This window comes from Manis javanica, chromosome 1 (assembly GCF_040802235.1).
Source record: "Manis javanica isolate MJ-LG chromosome 1, MJ_LKY, whole genome shotgun sequence".
Lineage (NCBI taxonomy): Eukaryota > Metazoa > Chordata > Mammalia > Pholidota > Manidae > Manis > Manis javanica.
In genome coordinates this window covers 163,171,170-163,187,287 of record NC_133156.1, presented here as the reverse complement: position 1 = coordinate 163,187,287, position 16,118 = coordinate 163,171,170, and positions in this window count along the sequence as shown.

Sequence of the window (16,118 nt, the reverse complement as noted above, 5' to 3'; positions counted from 1 at the left end):
TGATCATGGCACTGAGATGGTCTGTGGTTAGAAAGGAAAGGAAAGAATATTGCTTTTCCTATATCCAAAGTGTTCCCAGACTTTCCAAATCCCGTCTTCATATTAAGGTGGCCACCTGTTCTGGAGCCAGGTGTGCGCTGCTGTCGCACAGCAGAACCCAGACTCGTGGGAGCATCGTGCTCCAGGGAGGGAGGAACAAACTTGGTTAGGGCCACGTGAGGCCAGGCGGGAGTCTGCCTGGGGCCTGGCCTCCAAGCTGGTGTAGCCGACTTTACTGTGTCAGAATAGTCTGTGAAGGCTTCAATTGTGGTCAGATTCAACAAGGATGAAAACATTTAGGCTGTGTCAGTAGGGTGATGGGATTGTTTTTAATTTAAAAATTGCTTTTATTCTGATTTTTAATTTTAAAACTAATAATACACTTATTATGAAAAAACATTAATCTGAAAGGTCTGAAAACCATAAGGAAACCTTGACATTGGGTCTGTTGTGTTTTCAGGCAGAGAAAACAAAGAATTTTGTCAGCTGAAGTCTTGTTGTGGGAAAAGTCCTCTGCACAGTGGACATGGCCACAGGAGTCCAGGTGAGATGCTCTGGGACCCCCGCCCTTCAGAAATGGATGCTTAGCTTTGAATGTGAAGGCGTAAAAATAACCCTGCAGCCGTCAGTCTCTTTACTAGTAGAGATGTTTGTAAAATGGTACACCTTACAATCCACCCCCCTGACTGCCTCTTTGACCATTATATTCAATTCTGTATTTATTTTCTCTTTGTTTTTCTTTTTTATTTTCTTTTAGTTCATTTCTGTCAATCATTTACTTTTGTTTTATTTTTATAAAAACAATAAAATAATTGTGATTTACTTTCTTCACTGAAATATTATCACTAAGATTGATCTGTACTGCTGCGTGCCTCTGCATTCATATTTTAAAAAATTCTTTTTGTTTTGAACTAATAGTGTTTACAGAAGTTACAAAAATAATACATGAAGAGTGATGTGACCTCTTCATCATGCGAAGTTTCCCTCAGTGGCAACATCTTATTTAGCTGAAATGCAATATAAAACCAGGATGTCAACATCAGTACAGTGCTGTTAACTAGATTTCATCAGCTTTTACATGCACTCAGTTGTATGTGTGTATACACACACATGTGCTTATAGTTCTGTGCAGTTTGGTCCCCTATATAGATTTGTGTAACTACCATCACAATCAAGATGTAGAACTGTTTCATCATCACAAAGAACTTACCGTGCTCTCCATTTGCAGTTGCACCCAGCCTCCACCCACCTCTGTCCTTTGACAACCACTATTTTCCATCTGTATAGTTTTTCCATTTGCGGTGTAAAATGGCATGGCTCTGGGGTCTTGCTCTGTGTGTCCCAGCTCACCAAGGCTGGTAAACCAAATGGCTTGGAGGGTGTGACTGCCACAGCCCCTCATGGTACTCTAAGTCTCCCAGCACAGGGCCATTCTTGTGGCCCTGCATATGCTCTTTTCTGTCCCTAGATAACCCTGGATCTCAAAATAAGTCCCTGCATCTAAACATCCAGCCCCTAAAGGGGAGAAATAGTAACTAGAACACGAAGAGAGAATGATCAGACAGAAAGCCAGGTCAATTGTCGGTGAGTCCAAAATGGCAGGCATTTCTGCTCTCTGGCATAGATATTTAAAAATGGGTAAGAATTAAAAAAAAAGAAATCCAAAAGTGCCATTTGTGGTGAGGACACCCACCACTAGGTCCCTTAGGGGAGACTGGCTTCCCTGTGATTCAGCCAGGCAGGGTCTCCTCCTTCTGGGATGGGTTGGCTGTGGCTTCCAGAGAGAAGAAATTCAGCTGCAATGCAGCAAATAGATCCCCCTTTCAGAAATACTGATGATCCTGGTCTAGACTCTTGATCCTCAGTTTGGGCTTTTACTGTAGTGCCCCCGCCTGCCTTCTCTTCAGCAAGCCTCAGGTAGGGTGAGACATGGGAAAATCCCCACAGCAGGTTCCAGCATGCTGGGTGGGGAGCCCTATCCTCTGCGTCTCCAGGTGTTTGCACTGAACCTAGTGTGCAGAGTGTTTGTTTGAATGAATGTTTGTTTGAAGGGATTTCAAATGTTTGAAATGTTTGCAATCTCGGATGTTTGTTTTTTTAATGAAGAGTGTACCAAGAAGCCTAAAGAAGAAACAAAAAGCATTTTAGGAATGTGAGGGCTTGGCTGGCACATTTAAAAAGAGAACTGGCATGAGAGAAACTAACTAGGTCCTGAAATGAGAAGTTGAGAAGGCAAGGGCTTGTAATTATTTGGTGATGGGTTGGGAATGGGTCTCTACTAGTGAAATCCAGGGCATTGAGTACTCCCTAACCTTGCTGTTTTCACCAAGCAAGCAAAATTCATGTAACCGTGTGTGTGTGTGTGTGTGTGTGTGTGTATGTGCGCGCATGTGTGTGTGTGTGTGTATACATGCATATTATTTTTAATTTCTTATTTCACAGGTATTGACAGTTGAAGAAATGATGCTTCATATTCAACATTTGAAAGGAGCACATAGTGAGAACGTATTTCTTAAAGACCAAAGGAAAAAGGGCTCTTAGCTGGTAACAGTTCTTCATGAAAGACAAATTTTTTTAATTTGTGGGGAACCTGGACTCTACTCTCACCTGCAAGTAAAAAGGAGGCAACCTCACTTCTGTTGGAGTGATGTCAAAAGAAGCCAACTAAAACAGGTTTAGATAAGATTCAAGGAACATAACATAATATCTAAAATCTCTAGCATTCAATAAAACATCACTCATCATTTCAGGAACTAGAAAGATCTCAAACTGAATGAAAAAAACAATAGATGCCAATACCAAGATGACAGAGATGGTAGAGTTATCTGATAAAAAATCTTTTAAAGCAGCCATGATAAAAATACTTCAATGAGCAATAATGAACATGCTCAAAACAAATGGAAAAGTAGAAATTCTCAGCAGAGAAATAGATAGTTTCAGCTAATAAATGGAAGATATAAAGAAGAGCCAAATAGAAATTTCACAGCTGAAAAGTACAATAACCAAAAATGTAATAGATAGGCCTGACAGCAAAATGTATGAAAAGAACATGTGAACTTGAAGATGGAACAATAGGAATTACTCAGTCTGAACAACACAAGAGAAAAAGGCTGAACAAAATCAACAGAGCCTCTGGAACTGGTGGGACTATAATAAAAAATTTAACACTTATCTCATTGGATTCCCAGAATGAAAGGAAAAAGAAGACAGGGCTAAAAAGAAGTCCTGGAAGAAATAATGGCTGAAAAAGTCCCCAAATTTGTCCAGAGATATAAAACTTCAGATTGAAGAGGTTTAGAAACCCCAAATAAAATTAACACAAAGAAATCTACACCAAGGCACATTACTGTATAATCAAAGTCTGAAAATGAAAGAGAAAGATAAAAAAAATCTTGAAAGCAGCCTAAAGAAACATCTTATCTATGGGGGAAACAACAATCTGAATGACAAAAGATTTCTCATCAGAAACCATGGAGACTAGAAGGAAGTGCACAATATTTTTCAAGCACCGAAAAAAGAACTGCTAACTCAGAATCCTACATATGGTGAAAATATTTTTAAAAAATGAAAAAATCAAGAAGTTTTCAGATGTAAGGAAAGGAAAGAACTTATTGCCAGCAGACCTAACCTAAAATAATGAATAAAGGAAGTTCTCTAAACAGAAATGATAAAAAAAAAAAAAAAAAGGAACCTTGGAAAAGAAGGAAGAGAGAACACAGCAAAAATGCAATATATTTTCCTTCTATTCTTGATTTTCCAAAATTATGTATGATGATGGAAGCAAATATTTTGATACTACCTAATGTGATTCTAAATGAATATAGAGGAAATATTTAAGAAAATTATATTATTAGTGGGAAAGGGTAAAGGTCTCTAAAGGAAAATAATTTTTTTTTGCTTCACTCAACTGGTAAAATAAGGGTAGGATGCTGTGATAATTTATGTATATGTAATATAATACCTAGAGCAACCACTAAAAAAACTATAAAAAAGAGATACGCTCAGAAATACTAACAGAAATTAAAACAGAATTCGAAAAAAATACACAAATAACCCAAAGAAGTTGGGCATACAAGAAAACAGAAAAATTAAAAACATGGGGGGAAAAACCCGGAAAACAAAGAATAAATGGCAGGCTTAAGCCTTAAGATAACCATGCTAACACTCATCAAAAGAAACCTGGATGATTAGTTTGCTAGGGCTTCTGTAACAAAATACCATAAAGTAGGTGGAATAGACAATAGGAATATATTTTCTTACAGGTCTGGAGGCCAGCAGTCCAAGATGAAGCTGTCAGCAGGGCCGTACTTCCGCTGAAGGTGCTGGAAAGAATCTGCCCCTGGTCTCGCTCTTTCTTTCGGTAGGTTTGGCTTGTGGCAGCATGACTCCGATCTTCATATGGTGCTCTCCTGGTGTGTGTCTGTCTCCAAACTTCCCCACTCTATATAAGGACATCGTTATGTTGGATCGCAGTTCCACCCTATTCCAGTATGACCTTCATTTTAACTTAACTAATTACATCTGCAACAATCCTATTTCTAAATAAGGTCGCATTCTTATTGTCATGTATGAGGTACTGAGGATTAGGACTTGAACCTCCTTTTGGGGGACACAATTCAACCTGTAACCCTGGAGTAGTCATATTAATTTCAGGCAAAGCAGACGTTAGTGAAGGGGAAATTATCAGGGATAAAAAGGGGCATTATATAATGACAAAAAGGGTCAGTTCTCCAAGACACAACAATCCTTGTGTATGCACCTAACATCAAATATGTGAGGCAAAAACTGAAAGGAAAAATAGGCAGATTCACTAGTATAAACGGAGATTTCAACACTCTTTATCAGTAATTGACAGATCCAGCAGGCAGAAAATCACTAAGGATAGAGCTGAACTGAACAACAATATCAATCAACTGGATCTAATTGGCATTTATAGAATACTTCATCCAACAGCAACAGAATATACATTCTTCTTAAGCTCACCTGAAATATACTCAGATAGACCATAAAACATGCCTTAACAAATATAAAAGAATAGGAATCATACAAACTATAGTCTCAGACCACAGTGGAATTAGGTTAGAAATCAATAACAGAAGGATAACTGGAAAATTCCCAATATCTGAAGATGAAACAACAGATTTCTAAATAACACATGGGTCAAAGAAGAAGTCTCAAGAGAAATTTTAAAGCATCTTGAACGAAATAAAATGAAATACAGCTCATCAAAATTTGGGGGAGGTATCAATAGCAGTGTCTAGAAGGAAATTTATAGCATTGAGTGCATATATTAGATAAGAAGGAAGATCTAAAAATAAATAATCCCAGGGACTTGAGAGCAAAGAAAATTACTAGAACAGAGAGGGTCATTACATAATAATAGGGTTAATTCAGAAGATTATTAATTCTAAATGTATATGCATCAGACAACAGAGATGCAAAATATATGAGGGAAAATTTATATAACTAAAATGAGAAAGACAAATCCATAATTGTTGGAAATTTTAATACCTTTTTGTCAGTAATTCATAAAACTAGACAGAAAATCAGCAAAAGCTTCAACGTATTCACCACCCTCAACCAAGAAGATTTAGTTGACATTTATAGAAAACTCCAGGACAACATCAGAATACACATTCTTTTCACATGCACACAATACTTATTCCAAAATAAATCACATCCTTACCTATAAAAAAAAACCTCCACAAACTTAAAGGAATTGAAACAACAGAGAGTGTATTCTTCAACAATGGAATCAAACTAGAAATTAATAAGAGTTTCCAGACACTTGGAAATTAACACACTTCTAAATAATCCATAGGTAAAAGAGTAATTCTCAAGGAAAATTTAAAAATACATTGGATTGAATAAAAATACAAATCAAAAATTGTGGGACACAGCTAATGCAGTGGGGAGAGGGAAATTTATAACACTACATGCAAACATTAGAAAAGATGAAATGTCTCAAGTCAATAATCTAAGCTCCCACCTCAAGAACCAGGAAAAAGAAGAGCAAAATAAACCTGAAACAAGAAGGAAGGAAATAATGAAGATCAGAGCAGAAACCAATGAAACTGAAATAGAAAAAAAAATAGAGAAAATCAATGAAACAGCTGTTTCTTTGAAGAGATCAGTAAAATTAAAATCTATGGAAAAAAGAGAGATAAGACACAAACTACCATTATTAGAAGTGAAACAAGGGATATTATTACAGACATACTAAAAGAATAATCAGAGAATATTACAAACAACTCTACCCACATAAATTTGACGACTTTGTCCAATTCCTCAAATTACACAAACTATCACAGTTCCCATTTATAAAACAGCTAATTTGAATAGCTCTGTAGATATTATGAAGTTGAATTTTTTCATAACTTAAGAACGCTTCCCAAAAGAAATATCAGTCCTGAAGAATTCCACCGAAACTTTAGAGTTTGACATTAATTCTATGCAATCTCTGCTGGAAAGTAGAAGAGGAGGGAACACTTCCCAGTTCATTTTATGAAGCTAGTATTATGCTGATACTAAACCAGACAAAGACATACAAAAAGAAAAGTTTAGACCATTATCTTTCATAAATATAGATGCAAAAATTCTTAACACATTAGCAAATAGAATTGAGCAATGTTTAAAAAGAATAATAAAATCGAGTGGGGTTTATTCTAGGGGTGCAAGACTGGGTCAATCCTTAAAAATCAATTAAAGTAGTCCACCTAATACCAGGCTAAAGAAGAAAAATCACATAATTGTATCAAGAGAAGTAGAAAAAGCATTTAAAATCCAATTCATGATAAAAGCTTTCAGAAAACTAGAAATATTGAGAAACTTCTTCAACTGAATAAAGAACATCCACAGAAGTTTATGGCTTAGATTATACTTACTGGTGAAAGACTGAATGCTTTCCCCCTAAGATCAGTAATAAGACAGGATGTCTGCTCTCACCTCTCTTAAACAGCTTTGTGCTAGAAAACTACCCAGTGTAATAAGGCAAGAAAAGGAAATAAAGGGCATACAAATAAGAAAGAAAAATAAAGGAAGAGAAGGAAGGGAGAAAGAAAACTCCTAACTTGCAGGAGACATGTTTATTTACATAGAAACACCCAAGGAATCCATCAGAAAAATCAAAACAAAAACTCTTAATAACTAATTAGTTTATCCAGATTACAGGATGCCAATCAACATACAAAAATCAATTGTAATTATCTAGATACTAGCAATAAATACATGGAAACTAAAATTCTAAGTAGATTATCATTTACAATCATTAAAAAAATAATTAGGTGTAAACCTAATAGAACATGTTTAGGATTGTGTACTGAAAACTACAAAATCTTCCTAGTTTATTCTCTTCTTTTCAAATTGTTTTAGGTATTTGGTCTTTTTCATATTAGAATAAACACTCATACATTGTTGGAGGGCTATAAAATGGTATAGCACTAGGGTCATGAAAACTTATATTCACAAACAAAATATATACGGGCATGTTGACAGTCACTTATTCATAAGAACCAAAAACTGGAAGCAGCCTAGATACTTCAGTAGAGGAATAGTTAAATAACCGGTGGTACATCCATCCTGTGGAATTCTACTCAGCAGTAAAAAGGGACAAACTATAGATACACTCAACGACTTGGATAAATTTCCAGGGAGTTAAGCTGTGTGAAAAAAGCCGATTCCCAAAGGTTATACCTGCAGGATTCCATTTATATAACGTTCTTGAAGAGATAAAATGATAGAAATGGAAAACGGAGGAGTTGGCCAGGGTTTAGAGAGTTGGTGGGTATGGAAAAGAAGTAGGTGTGGTTATGAAAGTGCAACATAAAGGACCTTGTGGTGACAGAGAGGCTGTATCTTGACTCTATCCATGTCAATATCCTGGTTTTTATATTGTACTATAGTTTTTAAGATGTTACCTTTGAGGGAAACTGGGTAATGGGAATGGGGAATCTCACTGTTTAATTTATTAATTTCTTAAGTGCATGTGAATCTATAATTATCTCAAAATAAAGTATAACTTAAAAAATCAAGGGTTTTTTCTAATGTTCCAATCCAGGCTTTGTTTCAACTATCCTTGATTTTTCTTTTTCTTTCTTTCTCCTTCTTATTTATTTTTTTTCTTCACCATTGCTGCAATTATAATTGATCTGCCCCTTCCTGGACAAGGATTTTGATAGGAAAGAGGTAAGAAGTAGACCTTAAAGAAAGAAGTCCATTCTTGATAAGGAAAAATACTAGGAATAAATACATGTAAACTAAAATTTTAAATGCATTATTATTTCAAATTCACACATTTAAAATCATTTAAATCAAAAGATGATTTAAAATCTTTTAAATCAATTAAATCACTTAAAAAAAGGTGTAAATCTAACACACCATGTTCAGGACTTGTATACTGAAAACTTCCAAGTGCTCCTAGTTTATCCTTTTGTTCAAATTGTTTTAGGTTCTCAGTTTTGTTTTCCTTTACATATGAATTTTAGAATAAACACTCATACATTGATTGCTGTTGGGGTTGTAAAATGATAGAGCAGAAAAACAGCAGTTTCTCAAAAGACTACACGTGCAACCACTATGAAACCCAATATTTATAAAAATGCTTTGCCTCCTGGGTATTCATTGCCCATAAAACTTGAGAGTTGCAAGACCTTGTCAATGTCCATGTTATTCTGGTGCTGGCAGTTGCTCGGCCACTGAATGGCCTGGCTCTTTGAGTTCTGTTCCACCAGTTCAGGGTGAGGAACATTCTATGCCTCTCTGTGACAGTGGCTAAATGCCAAAAGAGCCTGACAATGTCATTCTGGATCCACTCTATAAACATACATCCCTTTTGGGCCACCAGTGGACTCTGAGCTTCCTGTGCAGTGGTTGGCTTCTGTGTCAGGACCAATTTCCATGCCAAGTTTACTTTTCTGTGCCTCATCATGAGGGCGCTGGCTTCACATTGCTCTGACCATGAGGCGCACTGTTAGAGTCAGCTTTAACTCGTGGGTGCTAATGGCATTCTGTGTACCATAGACTTCTCTACAAATTGCAGAACTTGAACTCTGTTGTGAAGGTTATCCACTCTCCTGGCAGCTCACTTCAGAATGACCACCATGAGCTTCTCTCTGTGATTTGAGCCTCATGAGCTTTTCCTATGACAGCAGCCTGTGTAAAATTGAATGAAACACAACTGTAGAGTCCAAGGTGTAAGTCTCAGGCTGTTTTCCTTCACTGTAATAAGATTCCCTTTGGTCTTTGGACCACAACATATTCCCTTACTTAGATATCTCTTGGAAAGCAGGCAATGGGAATTGGATTTCTGTAATAGAGAACACAAGTTTTTCTTTCTGGGCATCACTGTGTCTAATGACATTTGAAAGTGTACTGGACCTGTGTTCTATGTCCTGATCTCCAAAAACTTAGAACTGAGGGGCTTATGTATATGTTACATCCTCCTGAGGAGGTAGCCTGCAGATACTGGAAGAAGGTTCTCTGAAGGCCACTGTAAAGTCCTAACACAACAACTCTCAAACTGAGATCCCAGAGACTCGTGAATTTATGAGAAATGAAAAATTCTTATATTTTTTATTGCAATGATAACCTAACAAAAATATTAATAGAAACATTTTGGGTCTTATCAAGATGACCCCTTATGAAAATACAGCCATCAACTACAGTGGCATTTGGTGCCATGTAGTTTTATTTAATAATTACAGGCTCAAGAGAAAAGAGCAAAGGAGGACATAATATATAAACAGGGCATTTTTCCAAAGTAAAGACTAAATGACCATGGCTTGAAGAAAATTTCACAATAGTTCAAAGGGAGAGGATGATGGGAGAACTGAGTTATCAAACAACATGGCGGAGAGGCAGTGCCCTGGCCAACATATTCTAGTTGTGAGCAGCAATTTAGGTCCAGCAAGCAGTATTATCCATCACGTCAAATTAATAATATCAATTAATAATGAATAAAAGTAACTGAAATTTCTTAACCTATATAGATTAACATTTTTATTGGATTCACTGTTCTGCTTGTTTCAGATTTCTAAAATCATCTGCATAAGGAGTTTATATCTAGTCCTAAGTTTATGTATTTAAAAAGTATTTGGACTAAAACAATCAAAAACAATACTGGAAGTCCACTCAATGTCTTTCCTTTAAGCATTATATTGCTATAGAATAATTTTTGAACGGAAAAATTCTGCAGAGATTTAGTAGAGAGGAAACTGAAGCCCCAAGATAGTAAAGGACTTGTCCAAGGTCAGACAACTAGTCCTCAGCAGGGCTGCGATAGCACCAGGTCTCCTGGTGTCCAGCCCAGGCCCCCTTCCAAAGCACAGCTATTCAGAAAAGTGATCCAGGAAGGTGAATTATTCAGCCCCAGATGATTGGATGGAGATGTCTTCTCTGAAACAGAGGCTGAGAACTTTTCTTTTGCAGGTTACTGACTCACAGAATTTATCAACAGTGGGTCAGACACAAGTGAAAAACAAAGGAAGTTTGAAGACAAGATTGAATATCAGTCCTCCCACCCACAGCAGTCCCACCAAGGCCAGCTCTATTGCATTTGAATAAGTGCAGAAGGTTCATACTCTACCTCTATTGCATTTGAGTAAGTGCAGAAGGTGACAAATGACATGCCAATGTGCCATTTTTAACATTTCTAAATGGGTGCCACCTGATCTCGTATGCATTAGCAAATGGGCTATGCAATGGTGCTCTGCTGGAAGGCTCTCTTCTGCTTTAAAGAAAACCCCACTTTTCTGGGGGCATTGTCCTGAAGCAAGTCTGATAAATTCTGAATTTAAGTTGATGATTTTTAACCTTGAGTAATAGCAAAATTATAAATGTCAAGCTTTGAACTTGTGCCACTTGCAGAGGAAACCCACCTGAAATATTCTAACATAATATTCATTGGTTCTAGCTACCCACCAGTGATACAGGAATGTCCCCAGGTAATTTCTAGAGGTGCCCAGGGGCACCTTCCAAAGTGCTTACAAACACATCTAGTCAATTACCAAACAGTGTTGGCCATTTCTGTTGTTTCATTTCGCCTATGCTGGCCCTGTCTACTGATCAGGCCCATCATCTCCATTTCCCAACTGTTTCTTAGGACTACTCCTGCCCTGCTTCCTGTTGACAATGCTACTGTTTCTCTAAGAGCCCCCACTCCTCCCATCTTGGCCGGGATTCTGCATCTGTCGCCTCCTCCCTGGTATTTGTATGGCTCTGCCTCCCCAAAGTCTGCTATTAAAGGATTTATAACCTACTTTAATATGATTCAGTGCAGACAGTGTAATGCAGTGTAAATTAATGGCAAGGACTTTTTCTTCCCCCAGGGCTATTTGTTACCTTTTGAAGCTCCCTATCAGGAAAATGTTATCTGTATCCATTGGGGGCAGGGCTCTTACACCTGGAGCCCATTCACCTCCCAGGAGGCTAAGGATAGAATTCAGGAAGTCTCTCAATTAGGATAGACAAAAAATCACATCTTCATTTCACTCTCCTCAAACTGGAAAACTTTTCCTCCATCATGCAAGCAGGCAGCGAAGCATGGTAGAAGGAAAGTCCCAATGATTCACCCACAGAAGAAATCTCAGTTGTTTTCACTGGTGTAAGGGCTGTTGCTGTATCTCCAAGACTGTTCCTACTCATCATTACTTTAAAATCACAATGATTGCTAGGCTTGCCACTAGATTTCGTTATTTAAAACGTTACTAAGGAAGCACATATATTACTATAACACGAATTAACAAAAACATTTTGAGAAATGTACTTCAGTATCATTGTTTCCTTTATAATCCTATATATTTTATCAATTTAGAAGCTTCTCTTCTTTTTTTACTGAGAAGGGATCCAAAGGTTTCCCAGACAGCCAAAGCGGTCTATGGTACAAAATGCTCAAGAAATCCTGCCCTAGAGGGTTAATTAACATAAGGGATATTTGAAATTACTTTTCTCTCATGGAAGCAAAGCTGTTCAGAGTCTGTCTCTCACATAACTGGGGCACAAGAACCAGAAGACCCTGCAGTCTAACACCTGCCAGTAAGACTGCGATCTAGGACCCCATTTGCTCTTCCCTTTACAAAGTTGCTAATAAGGTTTGTACATGTGGCCGAATCTATTCTGAGCCTAACAGTGATTGTTACCACATAGTTGTGAGGTCATCTGGGGAGGAAATATATAGCAACCACCCACTTCCAACTGGCAGAGCCTAGAGATGCCCAATTTAGCAGTACAATTGTTGGGCCTAGGTATTAGCTTAGCTCAGCTGAAAACAGAAGCCTTTTTCCCTTTTTGTGTTACACTCAGCTAATGCTGCCTCCATCTCACAAGCATTTTAAGGGGTACCATCTCCTTACATTTGTACTCATTACCGATTCTTTCCGGGGGCTCGAGCACCAGCACGGACGAAGGCTGGGTGAGGACCAATCGTACCAGCAGCATAGGTGCTTGTTCCATAGCACTCTGTCCCTCTCTTCCTTAGGAGGAGTTCCCTCCCAGGGAGCGCTCAGGCCCTTACACAGAGACTGTACAAGTCCTATGCGAGTCTAGACTTGTGTATACAAGCCTATGCAATGGGTTTGCTAGATCTTCACCTTGTCTGCTTCCCAGGAGTGGGCAAGGTTTTGTCTGAGTCAGGACCCTCCTCTATTCATGCAACAGCCTTGTTGGTCTGAGAAGTCAAACTGTATTAGGGTACCAACTCAGACACTCATTTTAAAAGACCATTTGTGCTCTCAGGCAGAAGTATGGAGCCTTAAATTTATTACCTCCCTAGTTTGGACGCTCAAGGAAGGGATGGTGGAGGACCAGAAATCTGTAAAGGCGGGGACATCTTATTGCAACGAGCTACAACTCCTTCCCTTTTAAGTTCCATTTCCTTCATGCTGGACTCCAAATCTCTGTATGTCTAAGGTAGTCCTTCCTTTAACGAGACCTTTGCCTTCTGCTTTTGCCTAGAAATGTGTCCTAAATTGCTCCTGGTCCGAATACGTAAATTTAAAATACACTAGAGTTTTTTAAATACAGAGTATTCATAGGAACCACTTAATCTTTCAATAGTTTCCCCCGCACCAAATGCGAAGTCAAATATTGACCTGCATGCATTTACACTCACGTAATCCAATCTTCAAATGTCATAAAAATAGCCTTCAACCTTCTCCTCTACGCCAGAAAGATAAACTATGCAGCTCCTTTGATCTCACACAAAACCCTTCTCAAAACGCAGAGTCCTGCCTCTCAAATCAGGTTTTCAGTTAAAAAAAATAAAACAACTGTTGCTCAAAATGTCTGTGAACTAGCCTTTCCGGTTACTAAATTACTCTGTTCCCTCTGCTCTTTTTGGCCAGTGAAATAACTATTTATTGATTGATGGAGATATAATTCACATACCTTAAAATCCATCTGTTTAAAGTGTACAATTCAGTCATTTGGACTATGTTCACAGAATTGTACAACCATCACCACCATCTAATACCAGAACATTTAACTCACCCCAAAAAGAAACAATGTGTCCATTAGTAATTACTTCTCATTCTCCCTTACCCCTGCCCCTGGTAACTACTAACTTATGTCTGTATGGATCTTCTTATTCCTTTATGTTTTCAACCCTTTTCTAATTCTGAGAATCCAATCCAGTTCTACCATATTAACACTTCTTTAGTGAAGACCTACTGTGTGAGAAGCTCTGTCTTTGCCTTTCAAAGGACAACCCTATTAAGTTATTTTTACTCATGATGTAAGGAAAGAGGGGCAGGTGGCCATGTAGATCCCCTGGAAGGGCTGGGAGTCAGGGGTTAAGGAGGTGTGGTAGCAACGACTGTGACGAGCACCCAGCCCTCTGACTTTGTAAACTTAAGCCACACATTCTCGGTTAACAATAGGCTTCCTTAACCACCGAGAATGTTCTGTAGTGTGACCACTGGAGAAACCCTTTGTTTCTAATTGGTGGAGAGTTGCCTAGGTGGTTGCTAGTTTTCAATGCAAAGAGAAACAAATTTAAATGTCCACCGAATGACTGGAAACTGGATTCTTTTGAGCACAGTCCACTTGGCCCCATTTGTCCTCGTAGCAACCATTTGTTGGCTCTGGTATTGCCCAGTTGATGTCATTCACGTCCTCCTCTATGGCAGGGCTATTATTATTACATCACCAGCTAACTAAAGTCCTACAAGATGAAAACAGTTTTAAAGATACCTTTGGAGAATACAACTTAGCCTTAAAATATATAAAAATAGGCATATTCATTTTGCTAGGAATTTTTTATAAACTAATCTATGGTAATCCTAAATATACTTTTAATTTTGAAAGTATAATATCATTTATTTTCAAATAATAGTATAAAAGGGCATTTGTTGTTTTTAAGTAAAGTTCCAAACAATTTTCAATAGTGTTTTCTTCTTTTGGTGGTACCTACAATCAGTACGTAAATGACAAATGTTTTCCCTTGGCATTCTTCATTGAATTCATTTCATTCACTTCATACACTTTCTTTTTTTTTTTTTATTAAGGTATGATTGATATACACTCTTATGAAGGTTTCACATGAAAAAACAATGTGGTTACTACTACATTTACCCATATTATCACGTCCCTACCCATACCCCAAAGCAGTCACTGTCCATCAGTGTAGCAAGTTGCCAGAGATCCACTATGTCCCTTCTCTGTGCTACACTGTTCTCCCCGTGATCCCCTACCATGTGTACTAAACATAATACCCCTCAATCCTCTTCTCCCTCCCTTCCCATCCACCCTCCCACACACCTCCCCTTTGGCAACCACTAGTTCCTTCTTGCAGTCTCTGAGTCTGCTGCTATTTTATTCCTTCAGTTTTGCTTCATTATTATACTCCACAAATGAGGAAAATAATTTGGCACTTGTATTTCTCTGCCTGGCTTATTTCACTGAGCATAATATCCTCTAGCTCCATCCATGTTGTTGCAAATGGTAGGATTTGTTTCTTTCTTATGGCTGAATAGTATTCCATTGTGTATATGTACCACATCTTCTTTATCCATTCATCTGCTGATGGACACTTAGGTTACTTCCATATCTTGGCTATTGTAAAAAGTGCTGCGATAAACATAGGGGTGCATGTACCTTTTTGAATCTCAGAAGTTGTATTTGGGTAAATTCCAAGGAATGGGATTCCTGGTATACTATTTTTAGTTTTTGGGGGAACCTCCATATTGCTTTCCACAATGGTTGAACTAGCTTACATTCCCACCAGCAGTGTAGGAAGGTTCCCCTTTCTCCGTATCCTCACCAGCATTTGTTGTTCTTAGTCTTTTTGATGCTAGCCATCCTTACTGGTGTGAGGTGATATCTCATTGTGGTTTTATTTTGCATTTCCCTGATGATTAGTGATGTGAAGCATCTTTTCATGTACTGTTGGCCATCTGAATTTTTTCTTTGGAGAATTCTCTTCATATCCTCTTCCCATTTTATAATCGGGTTATTTGCTTTTTGGTTTTTTTTTTTTGAGAGGGCATCTCTCATATTTATTGATCAAATGGTTGTTAACAACAATAAAATTCAGTATAGGGGGGTCAATGCTCAATGTACAATCATTAATCCATCTCAAGCCTAATTCTCATCAGTCTCCAATCTTCTGAAGCATAACGAACAAGTTCTTACATGGTGAACGAATTCTTACATAGTGAATAAATTCTTACATGGTGAACAGTACAAGGGCATTCATCACAGAAACATTCGGCTTTGATCACGCATTATAAACTATAAACAATCAGGTCAAATATGAATATTCATTTGATTTTTATACTTGATTTATATGTTGATCCCACATTTCTCCCTTTATTATTATTATTATTTTTATTTTTAATAAAATGCTGAAGTGGTAGGTAGATGCAAGATAAAGGTAGAAAACATAGTTTAGTGCTGTAAGAGGGCAAATGTAGATGATCAGGTGTGTGCCTATGGACTAAGTATTAATCCAAGCTAGACAAGGGCAGCAAAACATCCACGGATGCAGAAGATTTCTCTCAAAGCAAGGGGGGTGAGGTTCTGAGCCTCACCTCTGTTGATCCCGAATTTCTCACCTGATGGCCCCCCTGCGACTGTGCCTGTCTTAG